The sequence below is a fragment of the Eschrichtius robustus genome, chromosome X (assembly GCF_028021215.1).
Source record: "Eschrichtius robustus isolate mEscRob2 chromosome X, mEscRob2.pri, whole genome shotgun sequence".
Classification (NCBI taxonomy): Eukaryota; Metazoa; Chordata; class Mammalia; order Artiodactyla; family Eschrichtiidae; genus Eschrichtius; species Eschrichtius robustus.
In genome coordinates this window covers 12,787,641-12,805,950 of record NC_090845.1, presented here as the reverse complement: position 1 = coordinate 12,805,950, position 18,310 = coordinate 12,787,641, and positions in this window count along the sequence as shown.

The window sequence follows — 18,310 nt, the reverse complement described above, 5'->3', positions numbered from 1 at the left end:
ACTCAAAACCACAATTAGATACCACTTCATACCCACTAGGATGGGTGTAATAAAAAAAAATCAAATGTTGGCACAGATGTGGAAAGACTGGAACCTTTATACACTGCTGGTGGGGATGTAAAATGGTGCAGCCACTGTAGAAAACAGTATGGTAGTTCCTCAAAAAGTTAAATACAGAGTTGCCTTCTGACTCAGCTGTTCCACTCCTACATATACACCCAAGAGAAATGAAAACACATCCACACAAAAATGTATACACAACTGTTCATAGCAGCATTATTTATAATAGCCAAGAAGTGAAAACTATCCAAATGTCTACCAACTGATGAATGAATAAACAAAATGTGGCACATCCATACAATGGAATATTATTTTACCACAGAAAGAAATGAAGCAGTGATACACGCTACAACATGGATGAACCTTGAAAACATTATGCTAAGCAAAAGAAGCCGGTCATAGAAGATCACATATTATGTGATTCTGTTTATATAAAATGTCATGAACAGGCAAATCTATAGAGGCAGAAGGTAGTAGTGATTAGCTAGGGCTGAAGGGCATGTGGGGATCAAGAGGTGATTAAAAGGTATGGGGTTTCTTTTTGGAGTGATGACAGTGTTCTAAAATTGTGGTGATGGTTGCGCAACTCTGTGAATGTACTAAAAACTATTGCATCGTACACTTTAAAGGGGGGTGAATTTAGTTGTATCTAAATAAAGCTGTTATAAAAGAAGAGTGAATATCTACCAACATCAAATAGTCCGATTTCTCAAATAAACTAATGGTTCACAGTCCCAGCCATGAAGTAGAAAATGGAGTTATGTATTCATAAAATAGTCCATTTGATATTTTCTTCCATGAAGATTTGAGTATCTCCATCTAATTTTCCTCCCCCCCCCCCATTTTGTTTCTTATTAGAGTATATCGTTCTGTATCACGGAAACTTCCTCTTGTATGAAAAAAATAATAAAAGTAATAAATCATAATGAGTTGACAAAAATGAACTGAAATGTAAACCATTTCTCCATTTTTGCATTCATATTATGCTAGGAATTTCAGATTATGTAAGGATGATTGATATCATTCATTACTAGAACAATCCATATGAAACAATCAATATGTGTTAGGTTTGGTAATCTTTTATAGGCATGCCTAATTAGCATTTTCTACTTACATTTCTTAATAAAAATAGAATCTCCTAGCATTCTGAGGATTGCATTAATTTGTAACACATGATGGCACAGAAAGAGAAGAAATTTTATTTTAAGTCTTCATTAATGGCCTGGAAGAGAGAATAAACAGCAGGCTCATTAAATTTTACACTGATACCCAATTAGAAAGTTTTCCCACACTAGGAAGGCCAATAAAGTTTTAAAAATAGATCTAGAGAATTTGATTTGATGTGGGCAAGAATCAAACTATGGGGAATTTAACCTGTTAAATGACAAGGTAAGGTATTTGGAGGAGATAAAATAAGTATGACAAAATTTACTTGAAAGGTAGTGTGGCCAAAGATAGCTAGAAATTACAGGGTAAATGTAGGCAGAAGTAAACATTCAGTGTGATATAAAGAGCTTATAGTCCGTGTTGGACAGAAGATCACCACATAAGAATTTAAGTGTCAGTAGTTGAACATATTTAATCAAAACCCTATTCAGATTGTGTTTAAGACTTGGGATCTCAATCTTGTTTCTGCCATTTACTTGGACAAGTTAATTTACTTCTGAACGCTTCATTTCTCTCATGTATAAAATGTAGATAATAATTTCTTTTCTAACAGGAATAAAGAATATAATACTAACTGGGGATCCTGAACAGCGTCTGGCACTCAGGGACCAGTACATGTTCGCACTTTTAATTATTTTTATTACTATTTCAGCAGCCTCCTAATGGTTCCTCCTGACTTCTATCAACACCTCACTTTGCTATTGAGTGATCTTTCTAATAAACAAATGTGCAATTTGTATGTTGGCTTAAAACATTCTACTGGCTGCATGAAGCCTATGGCCCAAAGTTCAAATCATTTGCCTGGCACAGAAGACTCTTTAAGGGCCAGCCTCAATCCCCTTCTCTGTCTTTATCTCCAGCTATTTCTCTTTATGCACTCTACCTTTGAAGTTAACCCCAGCTTTTGCTTCTCTTGGAACCCCAAATGTTTACATGAACTATTCCTTTTTCCTGAAATGGGAGAAAAGAAACCTTCTTCTTGTCAAGAATTGCAAAGGGTCTGTAATTTTTACCCTACTAGCAACCTAACAAGTTAGCGTGGATTTCATGGATGCAATCAGAAGAACGAAATAAACTGAGTCAGAGACAAAGATCTTTATTACTCACAGCACAACAAGAAGCATGAGGTTCATGTTTGTGCCACTTTCCCTTGCCTGCCAAGTCCCACAAAGGCAACATGGAGCGGCCCAGGCGGATGCTGCCCACAAAGTAGGTTTGTGTCACGGCTGAAGAACTGCAATCTTAAGAAACGAAAATATTTTATAATGGGCTGCAAGGAAACCTGCCTGAACTTCGCCCCAGATGGAGACGTTATCTTCATTATATTGGACAGCAAGCAAACTTGCTACCTGTTCTGGAGGGGAGACACTATCTCTATCTTCCAAGGCTATAAAAACAATATTGCCCAATATGACAGGTCATGAAACAAACAACAGCCTGCCTTTATTTAAAATTTTGATATTTTTTCATCATGGATTTTTTGGCATTTATTTTGATTTTTTAAAATATTGCATTAAAATATTCACTTTGTTAACAATAATACAATAATAGTAGGGGACTTAAACGCTCCACTTACATCAATGGATGGATCATCCAGACAGAAAATCAACAAGGAAACAGTGGTCTTAACGACACAATAGACCAGTTGGACTTCATAGGTATCTACAGGACATTTCATCCAAAAACAGCAGAATTCACATTCTTTGTAAGTGCACATGAAATGTTCTCCAGGATGGATCACATTCGAGGTCACAAAACAAGTCTCAAGATATTTAAGAGGATAGAAATTATGTCAAACATTTTTCCTGACCACACTGGTATGAAACGAGAAATCAATTAAAGGAAGAAAAATGGGAAAAGCACAAACATGTGGAGACTAAACAACACGCTACTAAAAAACCAATGGATCAATGAAGAAATCAAAGAGGAACTCAGAAGATACATCAAGGACTTCCCCGGTGGCACAGTGGTTAAGAATCCAGCTGCCAATGCAGGGGACACGGGTTCAACCCCTGGTCCAGGAAGTTTCCACATGCCACGGAGCAACTAAGCCTGTGTGCCACGACTACTAAGCCTGTGCTCCATGACTACTGAGGCTGCTCTCTAGAACCAGCGAGCCACAACTACTGAGCCTGCGTGCCACAACTACTGAAGCCTGTGTGCCTAGGGCCCATGCTCTGCAACAAGAAAAGCCACCGCAATGAGAAGCCTGCACACTGCAATGAAGGGTAGCCCGCGCGCAGCAACGAAGACCCAACTCAGCCAAAAAAAAAAAAAAAAAAAGAAGAAGATACATCAAGGCAAGTGAAAGTGGAAACACAACTTTCCAAAATCTGTGGCATGCAGCAAAAGCAGTTCTAAGAGGGAAGTTTATAGCGATACAGGCCTTCCTCAAGAAACAAGAAAAATCTCAAACAACCTAACCTACCATCTAAAGGAATTAGAAAAAGAACAGACAAAGCCCAAAGTCAGCAGAAGGAAGGAAATAATAAAGATCTGAGAGGAAATAAATAAAATACAGATGCCCCCCCCCCCAAAAAAAGCGATAGAAATAAAGATCAATGAAACTAAGAGCTGGTTTTTTGAAAAGATAAACAAAATTGATAAACCTCTAGCCAGGCTCATCAAGAAGAAAAGAGAGAGGACCCAAATAAACAAAATAAGAAATGAAAGAGGAGAAATAACAACCAATACCACAGAGGTACAAAAAAACATAAGAGAATACTACAAATAGTTATATGCCAAAACATTGGGCAACCTAGAAGAAATGGATAAATTTCTAGAAATATGCAACCTTTTAGGACTGAATCAGTTAGAAATAGACAATCTGAACAGTCTGATCACTAGTAGTGAAATTGAATTTGTAATTAAAAAAAAACTCCCAGCAAACAAAAATCCAGGACCAGATGGCTTCACAGGGGAATTCTACCAAACATATAAAGAAGAACTAATACCTATCCTTCTCAAACTGTTATAAAAAGCTGAAGAGGAGGGAACACTCCCAAATTCATTCTATGAGGCCATGATTACCCTGTTACCAAAGCCAGACAAAGATACTATAAATAAAGAAAATTACAGGCCAATATCTCTGATGCATATAGATGCAAAAATCCTCAACAAAATTGTCTTTTGTTGGTAATTTTCCCATGCAGAAGATTTTTTTAATAGTCAAATTTAATAATTTTTTATTTTGTATCTTTCTTTCAAGCTCATTAAGTTTTTAACTTAAAAATAATACATTATTATTGTCCTCCAGCAATCATTTTAAAAAACCAATTCAAAAATAAATAGGTTTATAAAGTAAAAATTTAATATTACATACCCCAGTCCTGCCCCCTGTTCTCTGGAGTAACTATTGTTAACTGTCTCCTAGTTTGTAAGCTGGGAATAATCATATACCTGTACAGCAGGATACACACACACCCCCACCTCCACATATATGCAGAAATATTTAACACATATCATGTGTGATATATAATAGCCATTATAGCTGCTCAATTCGTATTAATTTTCTTCTCCCTGTTCTCTTAGGCAAGTTATTTTACCTTCCAGCCAAGAATTTTCTCATCTCTGGTGATGTCTAAAGTCTTTCTGAGCCCTATGATTTGACATTTTTTTCTGTATCCTACCGTGTGCAAACCCAGCTCTAATAATCACCTGGCTTATAGTATTTCTTGTTGTTTGGCTTATGAAATTGACACAGCTTCTAGGATATCGCTTTTTATTACGTGAGTTGCAGCTGTTATCTCTGTGAGCTTCCTATATTTCTGCATCTATTGAATAGTGTGAGCCCGCAAAAATCAACACCACCTCTACATGGAAACATTTCTTCACTTTCCCTGGGTGGATATGTAGGATTTAAGTCAAGTATTTGTCTTATCTATTGATGTATTTCTTCCATATTTTGAGATAACTAATATCCATTTAGCAATATTTTTAGAATTCATGGGGGAGGTGATTCTGCTCACAATGTGTCAAAAGCTATTGAGATTTCTGAGGACAAGGTTTATTACAGGTTTCCCCCACTATTTGAAAGTAGAGTGATTCCTATGAAACCTTTGAGAAGCTGAAATGGAATAAAGAAGCAATTACCTTAGGACACATCTTGCTAAGGGATGCACAAAATAAATGGGAAATAAAGCACAGGTGCTCACAGACACAGGTCAGAGCTATGGCGGCTGGATGCTGAGATGCCGAGCGCAGTCCCCAGGAAGGAGCTTGGCGGGGCCACTCTCGCTTCTCGGGACGCGCGCTGCCTCTGTAACCAGCTTCCTGCAAAACACATGCTGAGTGCTATTTTCCCTTTTCGCCTTTTCTTGTAAAACCGAAAGTCCTCTTCAGATTTCTTTTAGTTAGCAAAAACAGGTGCTAGTGTAGGTCTTTTGTAAAAGCAAAGTGGCCGTAAAGGGAATTTTCGAAAGACGGGGGATACCTGAAATGACAAACGTGGTCTTTTCAACCTTTGTGATCACGTGGGTCGTTACACTGATGCAGTGAGGGTGGAGGCAGCCTGGGCTGGAATGTGAGTGTAAAATGGCTCCTTTCTTCCTTCCTCTCTCTATCTTCCCCCTTCCTTCCCTTCCTTCTTTTCCTTCTTTTCCTTTCTTCTTTCCTTCCTTCCTTCCTGCCTCCATCCCACATAGAATTACAGAAACCTAAAACAAATACGTAAACATGAGACCAGCGTCAGCGAGAAGTCTGTACTCCATAGTGCGACGAAACAACTGATTGGAGGGAAGAATTTAAATATGTATAAGCTGGCCAGTCTCAGATGTAACCGTTCACTTAATTACGGGCTGAATGACACATTTTGCCAAGTGAATGTTGAAAAAAATGTTTAATTCATTTATTTTATTACCTCTGTATCTCCAGAGGGACTAGGGCAGTGAGAACAGAAACAGCTAATTAAATGTCTTGGTGAACTGGCAAGTAGCTGAAACTTGTTTACAAGCTTGGTATACTGCATAATTAGTTTGAAATTTGGGGAGGATAAAATCCCCGATGCTTAAGATTCTAATTTTTCTTCTCCGGGATAAACCTGTAGATGTGTGCCATTGGTGGACAGTAAGCAGGGCTTACTTTCTGGAAGAAACGTGCATGATACTCTTGCCTGGTTTCTATTTAATAGGATTCGCCATAACTATCTAAGTCTTTACTGTTGGCAGTAGCGTTAGGAAGTCAAATGACCCAGAGGTTTGTAAAGAGATATAACCTTTCACTACAGAGGCGTCTGAACTTCTCAAAAGGGAGCCCTGTAGTGTCTACTAACTGTAAACAAATGCCTATCCTATGACCCAGCAATTCTGTACCCCCAGGTATATCCCTGAGAGAAATGAATGCTTATGACAATCAAAAAAAAAAACAAACAAAAAAAACCATGGCCAAGACGGTTCATAGCAGCTTCATTTATAATAGGAGCAACTTGGAAACGACACAAATGTCCACCAGGAGTAGAATGGAAAATAAATTGTGGCGTATTCATACAATGGAATGCTCCTCAGCAATGGAAAAAAAAAAAAAAAAAAAAAAAAAGGACTGCCCGTATATGCAGCCACATGGATAACTGTCCCACACATCATGGTGAATGAAAGAAGCCAGACAGAGGGTGCAAGCTGTATGTGATGTTCAAGATGAGGTCAGAATAAGCTACAGTGATGGCAGTCAGAATAGTGGTTCCTGCTCTGGGGCGTGGGAAGGGAAGGGGGTATTGATGGGGGAGGGGCATGTAGGAGCCTCACGGGGCACTGGAAGTGTTACAGATCTTGATTTGGGTGGTGATCACACGGTGCATGCACTGGTAAAACGTCTTTGAATGATACATTTTTGTACACTTTATACAGCTTAGTGTGCGTGCTCTTACACCCCAGTAAAAGCCAACAAAGAAATAAGTCCATACATAAAATTTTACAAGGGAAGCCCTTCTTCTCACTACCAGGGACAGACCCGGAGAGAGACCAGGGGTATCCAGTGAGTCTCACGGATTTCACATGGGACATGATCGAGGCGGTGGCCAGACGTCCATGGATAGGAGTTAACAGAGGCAGCTGTGCTCCAGGATCCCAGCTTATCCCCTTCTTTTTCGTGTCTATTCCTTATCTTCTTTGGCGATCTTGATCCTTTGAGCAACTATATCATATGGAAAGGGCTGTTACAATGAGGGGTGTGGCATAGGAAAAAAGATGAGTGTCCTAAGCTTAGGTCCTGAGGGGACTCAGAGCACAGACAAAATAAACTGTGATAAGACAGAGCCAGGCTTCCTGCCAAGCGGACTAGATGAAGATTTGCCAGATCAGAAGGAAAACAAGAGTTGGAGGGAAAGCAAGGAGTGAGGTGATGTGGGTCCTTGGGAAAGGGCAGCTCTGTGCTCTCCACAAAACTCCCAGGTAGGCTAATGGCATCCAAAGGGCATCTTGCCTTGCTTCCCAGCCTCTTTTTTCTGAATACCTTCCTGATCCCCAATTTTCCTTTTCTTATCGATTTTGTGTTCCCAAATGACCAAGCTGGAGTCTTCTGTTTTCCTTTCTCTAGAATCTATTGGGCTAGAAACATCAGTTTTTCTATTTAAATAGTGTCACAAATGAACAAAGTGATTTTTATATTCATACTCACATTTTTCCCTGTGAAATTTAATTTTCAAAAATTTGGCTCCAAACACCAAGGATTTTCTAGCATAAGTATTCCTTTATACTTTATGACTGATTGCTATTCTTACCTCCCATTGATATTTTCTTTCAGTGAAAGAGTAAATTAAAAATACAGATTGGGAAAATGGGGAAAAAAAGTCCCTCATAGCAGACATTTTAGTACTGGAAAGTGAAGTTCTTTTTGGCTTGCCTACCTGAGACAGTTGGGAGAGTGATTTATTCATATCTGTTATGATAAATGTCCTCTGTGTTCCATTTGTGCTGGGAGAGACTCAACAAGTTGTTTACAGCATTTTGGTCTTTGGATTTTGCCACCAGAAATAGACATAACTAGAGACGTGGGTAGAATTTGGTCTTCACTGAAAGCCTGATTAGGGAACCCAACTTGTGTTGATTACCATGCCTGAATTCTTTGGATTCCCTGATACATAGTGGGCCAGCAAGCACAGTACAATTAACCTTAGATGTGAGGATTTTCTGATGGACAAATTAATGCTGAATTGGGACACATGGTTATGCATTGACCTAAAAGTTACCATTTTCTTGGCTGTGTGTTAATGTTTCTTTTTTTTTTTATGGAAGTGTAGTTGATTTACAATGTTCTGTTAATTTCTGCTGTACAGCAAAATGATTCAGTTATACACACATATATATGTACATTCTTTTTTATCTTCTGTTTTTTTAAACATTGTATTTCTCACTTCATTAAGATAATGACAGTGTCATAACATGAAGCTTTACATTTCTTTCTGTAACACAACGTTATTGAATTACACATACAAATCCAGTTGCCCTTGCAGCTCTCATATAGATATATTCCCCTGAAAGTGGGCCAAATTGAGAGCATCCTTGCATTTGTGAAATCCACCATGCGTTTTAGATTTGCTACTTCACACATCATCAAAAGTTTGTCAGCAAGTCAGGAGACACAGAAATTTAGAGATGGAACGTAGCATTTCTGAGTCCCTCTCAGACATGTCAAGTCTTTGTTTCCCAGACTTTGTAGGAAGAAAAGCTTAGCAGTGTCAGTGGGGAGAAGTCTCTGTATTTAAAGGTATAGCAGTGTTTTCTAGTATTACACTTAACAGGCAGGCTGTGTTTATGTTGTTCAAAGCGTCTGCATTTGTACATCACCATATTTAGTCTCTGAAACCAAAGGCAGCATGCTTTCACTGTTGTTTGCCTTCCCCAAAAGATGTATTGAACAATGGCTGGAAATTTGTAACCCAGTGAATATACACTTAGAGTTTACATTTTTGACTTGCGCCATGCTACTCAAGCCCTATCCATTAATATGAATTCTTCCGGGGATGTGATGGGGGAAAAATTAATGCCAAGACTGATAGAAACCTGTAGTTTAATTGTATGAATGTAGATGAGTAGCTTTTTTCCTCACCATCTTCTCTGGAATGGGAAGAGCCAGAGGCATAACAGTCTCTGTCATGTTTTTATTTTTTAAACTGTTGATGTTCCGAAAAGGAAATATCACCTGTTTATTTAGGCATTCTCTCAGCCTACCTGTCAATCATTGCAAACTTATTTCTGGTTGATGAGGCTTTTACTTGTATTATTTCTGATTCACAGGCTTGAAGCCATAGACTTATTTGGCCTCCCTCTTGCTTACTGGTCCATCCCAGCATTTGCCATGGCCCAAACCATAAGAAAGCAATTGCACAAGAAGACTTGGGTTTCACTAAAGAAGATCCTATGGTCATATCTCAGTAATGCTGAAGTGGCTTCTGTTGGAGGTGGTTTCTGATTTTCCATTGCCTACCATGGCACTAGTGCTCAGTGTATAATCTGTACCTTCGAATACATAGGGTGTCAGTAGGAGTGGCTTCTGGCAGCAGAACCACGAGGGCGTCCTGATGCTTCTCTGCTGCTTCCAGGAGTCTCCTGGGAACCCCGTTCAGATCCTTGTAATAGGAAAGGAATCACACTCTTATGGGATTCCCACTTCCCATTTCCTATTTGAAACAGGATCGTGTACTGAAAAGGACCAGGTCTCTGGAGTCAGGGAGGTCAGTGTTTGAGTCAAGGCTCTGCTCTCCGATATTGAGTGAGTCAACTTTTCTGAATACCAGTTTTCTCCTCTGAAAAAATAAAGCAGAATAACACCTATCTCACACAAAGCTGCTGCAACGAATAAAAGTACTAAAACAAGTAAAGTGCTAATAATCATAGTAGATGCTCAACCAGTGTTGATTCTAAGCTTTGCCCCTCTTCACACAAGCCTGGTCTCTCTTACTCTTTATTATATTAATTCAGCAAACATTGGTTGTGCATCTGTTATGGGATTCACTCTGTGGAAGGTCATGGGGAGAATACAAAGATGAATAAGACAGTCCTGTCCCCAGGAAACAGCATTCTAGTATAATACATTGTTTCTCAACCTTGGCTGCACTTTAGAATTACCAGAGGAGCTGTAAAGAATGCCAGTGTCCAGGCCACGCCCCAGGTCATATCACTTATATCAGAATCTCTAGGGGTGGCGCCTCAGTAAAAGTATTTCTAATTACCTATTATCCTAGGTAATTCTAACATGCATCCAAGTTGAGAATCACTGTTCTAGAGGTAATTCCATTGTGAAACCTAGAGTTATAAAGTCCAATTCTGTTCGATACTGCGGATTCAGGGCCAGTGGAATGGATAGGGCTCAGTCATGAAGTGTCTTATACATCATCTTATAGAACGTGGCTTTTATCTTAAAGATGTTGGGAAACCAATGAAAGAATGAGCTGATTAAGCTCTAGAATGATTCCTCTGGCATATGTGTGAAGGATGTTTAGCAGATGCTGTCCCACCCATATATTCCAATACCTTGGAATTTACCATTGTAGACTTCCCACCAACTGCCTGTTGGCATTCTCTGAGTGATGGAAGCGTATTCTTTCTCCGCTCCTGTGTACAGCAGACTAGAAGTATGGGATAATTAGGCAACTCACAGTTCCACTGCTACAGCAGCTACTACTGACTTACAGAGGATGTTGTTTAAATACCCTAGTTCCCACACCCCTTGGGTGGGATAACACTGAGGCGTGTGGTCTGTTCTCTCTCCTAAAGTAGCAGAACTGAGCTGTGGGTGCCCACAGTGCTAACTAGCTTGATAATGTACCTTTATTTGGCTTCTTTCTCTTTCCTGTCTCACTTCTGTACTTCTCCATTGCAGGGTTTCTCAACGTGGGCACTCTTGGCATTCAGAGCTGACTAATACCTCACTGTTGTTGTGTGTGTGCCCAGGGGAGGGTGTCCTGTACCTTGTAGAATGCTTAACAACATCCCTGATTTCTATCCACTAGAGTCCGTTGACCACCCCCCCCAAACTGTAACAACCAAAAATATCTCCATCTATTGCCGGATATCCCTGGGGGACTAAATTGTCACTCCCTACGGGTTAAAACTACTGCCCGACTGATATTTCCTGCGTTCACCTCCCAAATAAACTACTTGCCTTTCAGTCCTTGTCTCTGGATGTGCTTCTGAGGAACCTAAACTAAGACAGAGGAGTTGAAGAGGGACACACCAGGGATATGGAGACGAATTGGGAGATAATCGTGTCAGTCTGAGACAGAGAGGATAACGATCTGAACCTCACAAGAGGCTGAGGTGGTAGAGTGGGAGAGATGCATACGAGATACCAAGATAGATACCAGTTGATGGAACTTGGAGCCTCAAAGAGTGAGGGGTGAGGAAGAAGAAGAAATTGAGCCTGACCCTGGTGGTGTCATTCAATGACAGGAATTCCAGAAGTAAGAGCTGGATTTTATAATAAAGTCTGGGGTGGTTTTTTAGGGGGTTTGTGGGAAGATGGAGGAGTTGGATTCCATTTTGTTTCTCAGCTAAGAGCCATATTGTAATGTCGACATCCCCCTAACTCCCTGGGAGAAAGGTCACTTTAGAGCAGTTGTTCTGAATCTTGGGATTCACAATGGGATCACTTGAGAACTTTAATAGATTCTGATGCTTCAGACTCCACACTCAGAGTCTTTGATTGAGTTGGTCTGGGGTGAGGTCTCAGGATATTTAAAGCTCCCCAGGTGATCCCAGTGTGTAGTCAAAAATCCAGTAAAATTTAACAAGATTAGAGAAATTGTTTAGACAGAGGATTTCTATCTCTCTGTCTCTCACACACACACCCACACCCACACCCACACACACGTGCATGCACAAATACATACACACCCCTCAACATGTCATCTCATACTTTCCTACTACAAATATGGCCATGGTATTAAGTTTAACTTTATTAAAATGAGGCTAAAGATAATGCTCGAACGGTTAAAAGTATTGTATTCACTGTCTTCCTTTGTCCAGATACTTTTCTACACACTTCTTATACTTGATCTCATTTAATCTTCACAGAAACCTTATGAGTTAGTGCTATTATTGTATCCATTTTACTGATAGAGCAGCTGAGCCTCGGGGAGTTTGGTTTGCATAACATCTTGTATGTGGCACCAGGGCTGCCTCACTCTAGAGCCCAACCTGTCAACCATGGCACTAGATGATTAGTCTAATTTCCTCTTTTTGCCCCAAGTTTATTGGGAAATTAACATGTGAATGAGAAGTTTGAGGGAGAAAATGCAGCATTTTAAAATCTAAGTGGTAACCAGGACCTTTCCTACAGGTCACACGAATCAGAAGGATTCGACCTGATCAGGATAGAAAATGACCATTACCTTCATAACTGTACAAACATAAAAAAATATTTTTGCTCTGTCAAAGTGGAGCACTTAACTCAGAGCTTATCTGAGAAAGACGGATGGTTTGGGTAGAGTTTTAGAATGCTTTAGGAGATTATGTTGTTTTATTTAGCTATCTTTTTAGTAGCTAAATTGAGGATTGTAATCATTTATTTACTAAAATTTCTGTGTAAATTTGAGGAGGGGGATGGTAATCATCAAAGAAACACCTACCCTGTTTCTCTGACATGATAGTTTCCAGGCATCTACACCATCCCATTATGCTCGTAAGTTTCCACTATCTTTTGATGTTTAGTAATAAAGAGAATTATGAGAGAATACCTTTACTGGCATTTGACACTTTACTTTGAAGCACATGACACGTGGCCTGTTGACCTATTTGTGCTTCTTAATAGTATCTTTTTTTTTGCAAGGATGGTGAAATAATTCACAACTATTTATTTTATTTTTATTACATTTTGGGGGTGTTCAGAATGGACAGGAATATTTGAGCTGTTTCAGATTTTCTTTTTATTGCACAGATGTTAGAAAAAAATTTACCAAGTGGCATTCATCTTTTAAGAAGTATTGGGAATTATGATTTTTATGCTACATTCTCTAAGCCTGGTGTCCGCATTTTTTTTTTAATGGCACTCATTTGAGCAAATGGTGTGTTTAATGCCGTTGTCTACTATCAGTACATTAGTTTGTGGCCTGAGACGGCAAAGGCCAGGGGTCAGCAAACTTTTCCTATAAAAATGCCAGACAGTAAATATTTCAGGCCTTACGGGCCGTACAGTGTCCGCTGCAGCTACTCACCTCTGTTATAGCGTGAAAGCAGCCGTAGGCAGTACGTAAATGAATAAGCATGCTGCTGGTGTTCCAATAGACCTTTATTCACGAAAATAGAAGGTGGACCAGATTTGGCCTGCAGAGCTATAGTTTGCTGACCCCTGGCATGAAATCATACGAGAAAGGCTATAATCTTGGCTTCACAGTGTCAGGGTACTAATTCCACTGTTCCATTTATGTGTGCCCTTCAAAGGTGTCAGATGACAATCTCTAAATAAGAGTGGTTAGTTTGTGTAAACAAACACAGCTGGGCAAATCCTATTAGTTGGACCCCAAATGACTTCAACCACCTTGCCAGTCCTTGTTTACTAGGGTTCAGCCTCATCTCAGAAACTGGGAGAAACTTGACCTCAGTGAAGTTTGGGTGTGGCTTACTGCCCAACAGCAGTCTAAGGCCGTCTGCTCGTTCAGCAGGTACAAATGTGGCCTTTGAGGTGACCACACTCAAAACATCACTAAGTCCTGCCAGTCACTGATTTAATGCTAGTAAAAATAATGATGACTTTCTATTGAGCAATCTGTCCTTTTTCTCCTGTAAACCTCATGGTGTAAGACACTCTGATCCCTTCACAGTTAAGGCCACTGAGACTTATTTTTCCCCAAATCACTCAACTAGTGAGTGCTGGAATTGGTACTCACACCCACATATTCTGAATGCAAACCTATATTCTTTTCACTTCGAAAGCCCCCTCCCCATGAACAACAGCTAATAGCGACTGAGTTTACAAGGTGACTGGCACTGCTTTAAGTGAACTCACTTATCCTTCCAACGGGCCTGTATCCTCTTGCCATCCCCATTTTCTAGACTAAGAAACTGAGGCACAGATGATGACCCAACTAACACATCTCAAGGCAATCCCTAGGGTCGGAAAGCATCACTCACTCCAAGTGGAAACAGACTAGGCAGGAAATGCTTTCTTCATTTTTCTGGTGTCAGAAGAGGAAGCAAAACCTTGGTGGTCTAGAGAAGCAGTTAAGCCCCAGCTTGGCTTTGTATTCTAACTGCATCCCTTCTTTCTCTACTCACCCTTTCATGTCAGTTCATTTTGTGCTGATAAATTCCAACCTCCCTGGAGTCTTTGCTATGCTGCCAGATGAATCTCACATCAAAGCCACACATTTTGGAGAAGCCTCACGTGGAGAACAGCAGAGAATAGATCTGTCTCTGTCAAAACGTGAGACAAACCAATTACTTCTGCCTCTCCCTTTCCATTGTTCTGTTGAAAGCCACACAGCAGGGACACCAGAGCAGCTCAGGCAGCACTCCAGAGCCCAGGTATTCAGGACATGCCAGGCAGATGGCATAAAAGGAGAAGGGGAAGAGAACTCTACAGATCACCAGCCGGGTCAAGTCGCTTCACCTGTGAACCCAGAAGTACCTTTTCAAAATGTCTCCATGGGGGATCTAGGCATTTTCTTGTTTTTGCTGTTGTTAATAATAATGATGGTGGCATCAAATTCAATCCCATCAAATTCTAATCCCTGCTGTGAAAGAAACTAGATGTCCTCTATGTCCTCTTTCTCTTGGGGGATTGTGAGGGGACAGGAGTTAGCCATCATTTCTTTCTTCGCACATTTTCTGCCATTCACCCCTCTTCCTTCACGTATTCTGAAGATCTTTCCATGCCTGAGGATAACAGTTGCAAAGCTTGGAAGTGCCAGAGTAACCGAGGCCACTTGTTGTGAACTAACCAATAACTAGACTAAGTGATAATTATAGGTTAGGTATCATGCCCATAGCATTCCTACCGGATTACAAGGCCAATGTCAGATAAAATGCCACTACACAAAAACGTCTTTTAAATATTTATTTTTGAAACTTGTTACTTTAAAAAAATCTTCAACATAGAGAAGAGCTGCTAAAATAGTACAGAGAGTTTCCAGATAAAGACCTTACCCAGCTTCCCCTAATGATTAGATATTGCAGGGCCATAGTACAATGATTAAAACCAGGAAATTAACCTTGGCACAGCACTGTTCACCAAGCTACAGCTCTTTTGTGACTTTCTCCAATTTCCCCACTAATGTCCTTTTTCTGGTCCTGGATCTCACATTAGATTTAATCGTAGCTCCTTAGTCTCTGCCAATCTGTGACACAGAATGAATGGTTAAGTAACGTGCCAAAGGTTATACACTTATTAAATGATATTGTTGAGGTTTTGAACACAGATGTCGCCCTGTAAAAACCACTTTCCTAATCACTATATCATTGGCCTAAGTTTCCTTTTGGCCATTGACTGGACTGTACCTGAGTAAAAAATAAATGTCTGATTTTTATGCCTTTGACAGTTTAAACATTTATTTGTTTTAGTAGCTGGCATTATATTAACTAACATATGGACCCTATATGAGTCCATATAGTATAGAGTTATAATAGTAGGTTAATAGTTTAGTGTACTATGGGGTTACCTTAGTACTATACTATACTTGACACAAGAAAGCAACATAAGTGTACCTGTCCTTTAATTTAGGCCTTTGTTTTTTATATACCTTCATTTATCTTTGATTATTTTAAGGGTTAATCAAATGTTAAAAATATAACTTTAAAATAAATTTACTTTTCAAAATAAGTTAAGTGTCACAAAATAGTTTCTTTTTTAACATCTTGATTGGAGTATAATTGCTTTACACTGGTGTGTTAGTTTCTGCTGTATAACAAAGTGAATCAGCTATACATATGCATACATCCCCATATCCCCTCCCTCTTGCGTCTCCCTCCCTCCCACCCTCCCTATCCCACCCCTCTAGGTGGTCACAAAGCACCGAGCTAATTTCCCTGTGCTATGCGGCTGCTTCCCACTAGCTATCTATTTTACATTTGGTAGTGTATATATGTCCATGCCACTCTCTCACTTTGTCCCAGCTTACCCTTCCCCCTCCCCGTGTCCTCAAGTCCATTTTCTACGTCTGCGTCTTTATTCCTGTCCTGCCCCTAGGTTCTTCAGAACCATTTTTTTTTTTAGATTCCATAATTCAAAAAGAGTCATGTACCACAATGTTCATTGCAGCTCTATTTACAATAGCCAGGACATGGAAGCAACCTAAGTGTCCATCGACAGATGAATGGATAAAGAAGATGTGGCACACGTATACACTGGAATATTACTCAGCCATAAAAAGAAATGAAATTGAGTTATTTGTAGTGAGGCGGATGGACCTAGAGACTGTCATACAGAGTGAAGTAAGTCAGAAAGAGAAAAACAAATACCGTATGCTAACACAAAATAGATTTTTTAAATGGTGGAGAGGGCGGAGTAGAGGCTATGTATTAGGAAATCCAACATCCTTACAGTATTAGGACCTGTCAATATTTCGTAAAGTTTGGGAATCTCTACTTTAGCAAATGGTTGATGCGAACGATTTTTAGACTTTCTTCTGTGTGTGTGTTTTTAAGTCTCATATCAACACACTTGGTAATTAAATTGAAAGTTGGAATCATTAATCAACAAAATGAAGTCAGAGCTAGGAAATTTGTGTGGGAGCTAATTAGAGCATAGCCTGTGGGATAAAATTTAATAAAAATTCAACTGTGGGATGTAGCATCAAACAACCTTTTCCCAGCAGAAACACCTCGTAGAGGTGACTTCATTATTTCAAGCATCGTGTTTGGTCAAGGATTTGGAAAACAGCCCAGTATGCTATAAAAGAGCATTCTGTCCGAGAGAATATCTGTACAACTGGACTTTCCTTCTTCTATGCAGCTTCCCATTGATCCCACGGCGGGCTAATGATGCGCCCTGTCAGGCTTCACTGTTGATAGACTGTGTGGTGTGCCATATCCCTCCATACTCAGCATATGGGTAGGTGGGCTGGTGTGTAGGCACTGAAGATGCTGATGCAGGCTGGTGTCGGCAAGCTTATTTACAATTGGATGAAAGGCAGGAATGACTTCACTTGTCCTGCTGGCTCTGAACCTAACATAGAACCTGGCAGCTTTGTCTGTTGTACTGCCGTAGCGACCATGAAGATACTCCTCTTAGATAGATCTTCAACTGCAGAGGGTGATGGCCCCAGCTTCTGCTCTCTGAAATGCATCACCACATTTTATAAGAAGAGCTTCATTGCCTACTGCTTCTGTTTCATGATTCTCGTTTTTAAAAATCCCACTCACCATGTATGCCAAAGTTTCCGTTTGACATTTGGTTATTAATTTCCACTTTCCATGATACAGATCAGTTGTTCTTGCAAACTGATGCAACATTCGCATTTAAATCTATTTTAATGGGTTTAAAAGCCAGTAAGCCTTTGCATTTAAATAGAGTTTTCGGTTTAGAATATTCAATTTCAAGGCTTTTCTGTATATATTTATGATAATATTTTTATAAATGATATACTTACATCATTTTTGGTAAGAAATTACATAATGCTGGAAAATTTCCCAAACATTTATTTTGAAAATGCTCTCTTCGAAAAGTGTTACTTTTGCAAATTTTGCTAAAATGTTAATATGTACCTTGAAGACACATAAATGCATTAATTTTGTTTCATTCTAAGTAACCAACTACTGATAGCCACTTGTCCTCATGCAAAACTTCTCTTCTTTGCCAGAAAACTAGGAAACTAGCCTTCTTATGAAAGAAAAATATTTAACTTATCTTTAAGTCAGTAACTATTTTAAGTACTTTGCCACAAGATAGCCAGAAAATTCTGTAGCAAACACAATGGAATGGTATACCATCTTGTTACAAGACTTTATAAAGAATCTACTGTTTAAAGGTCTTAGAAAAGAAAACTTGATGACATCTTGTAGTATGTGAATTGAAATGTCACAAAGTGCCAATGCTGGATAAAAGAGTGTCAATCCCTCCACATTTTCATGTCCCCCTCTTCCTTTGGGACATCTGATGGACTAATTGTGACCATCTGGCATACAATTGAGAGAACATGCCAGTGTCAGTATTTGTA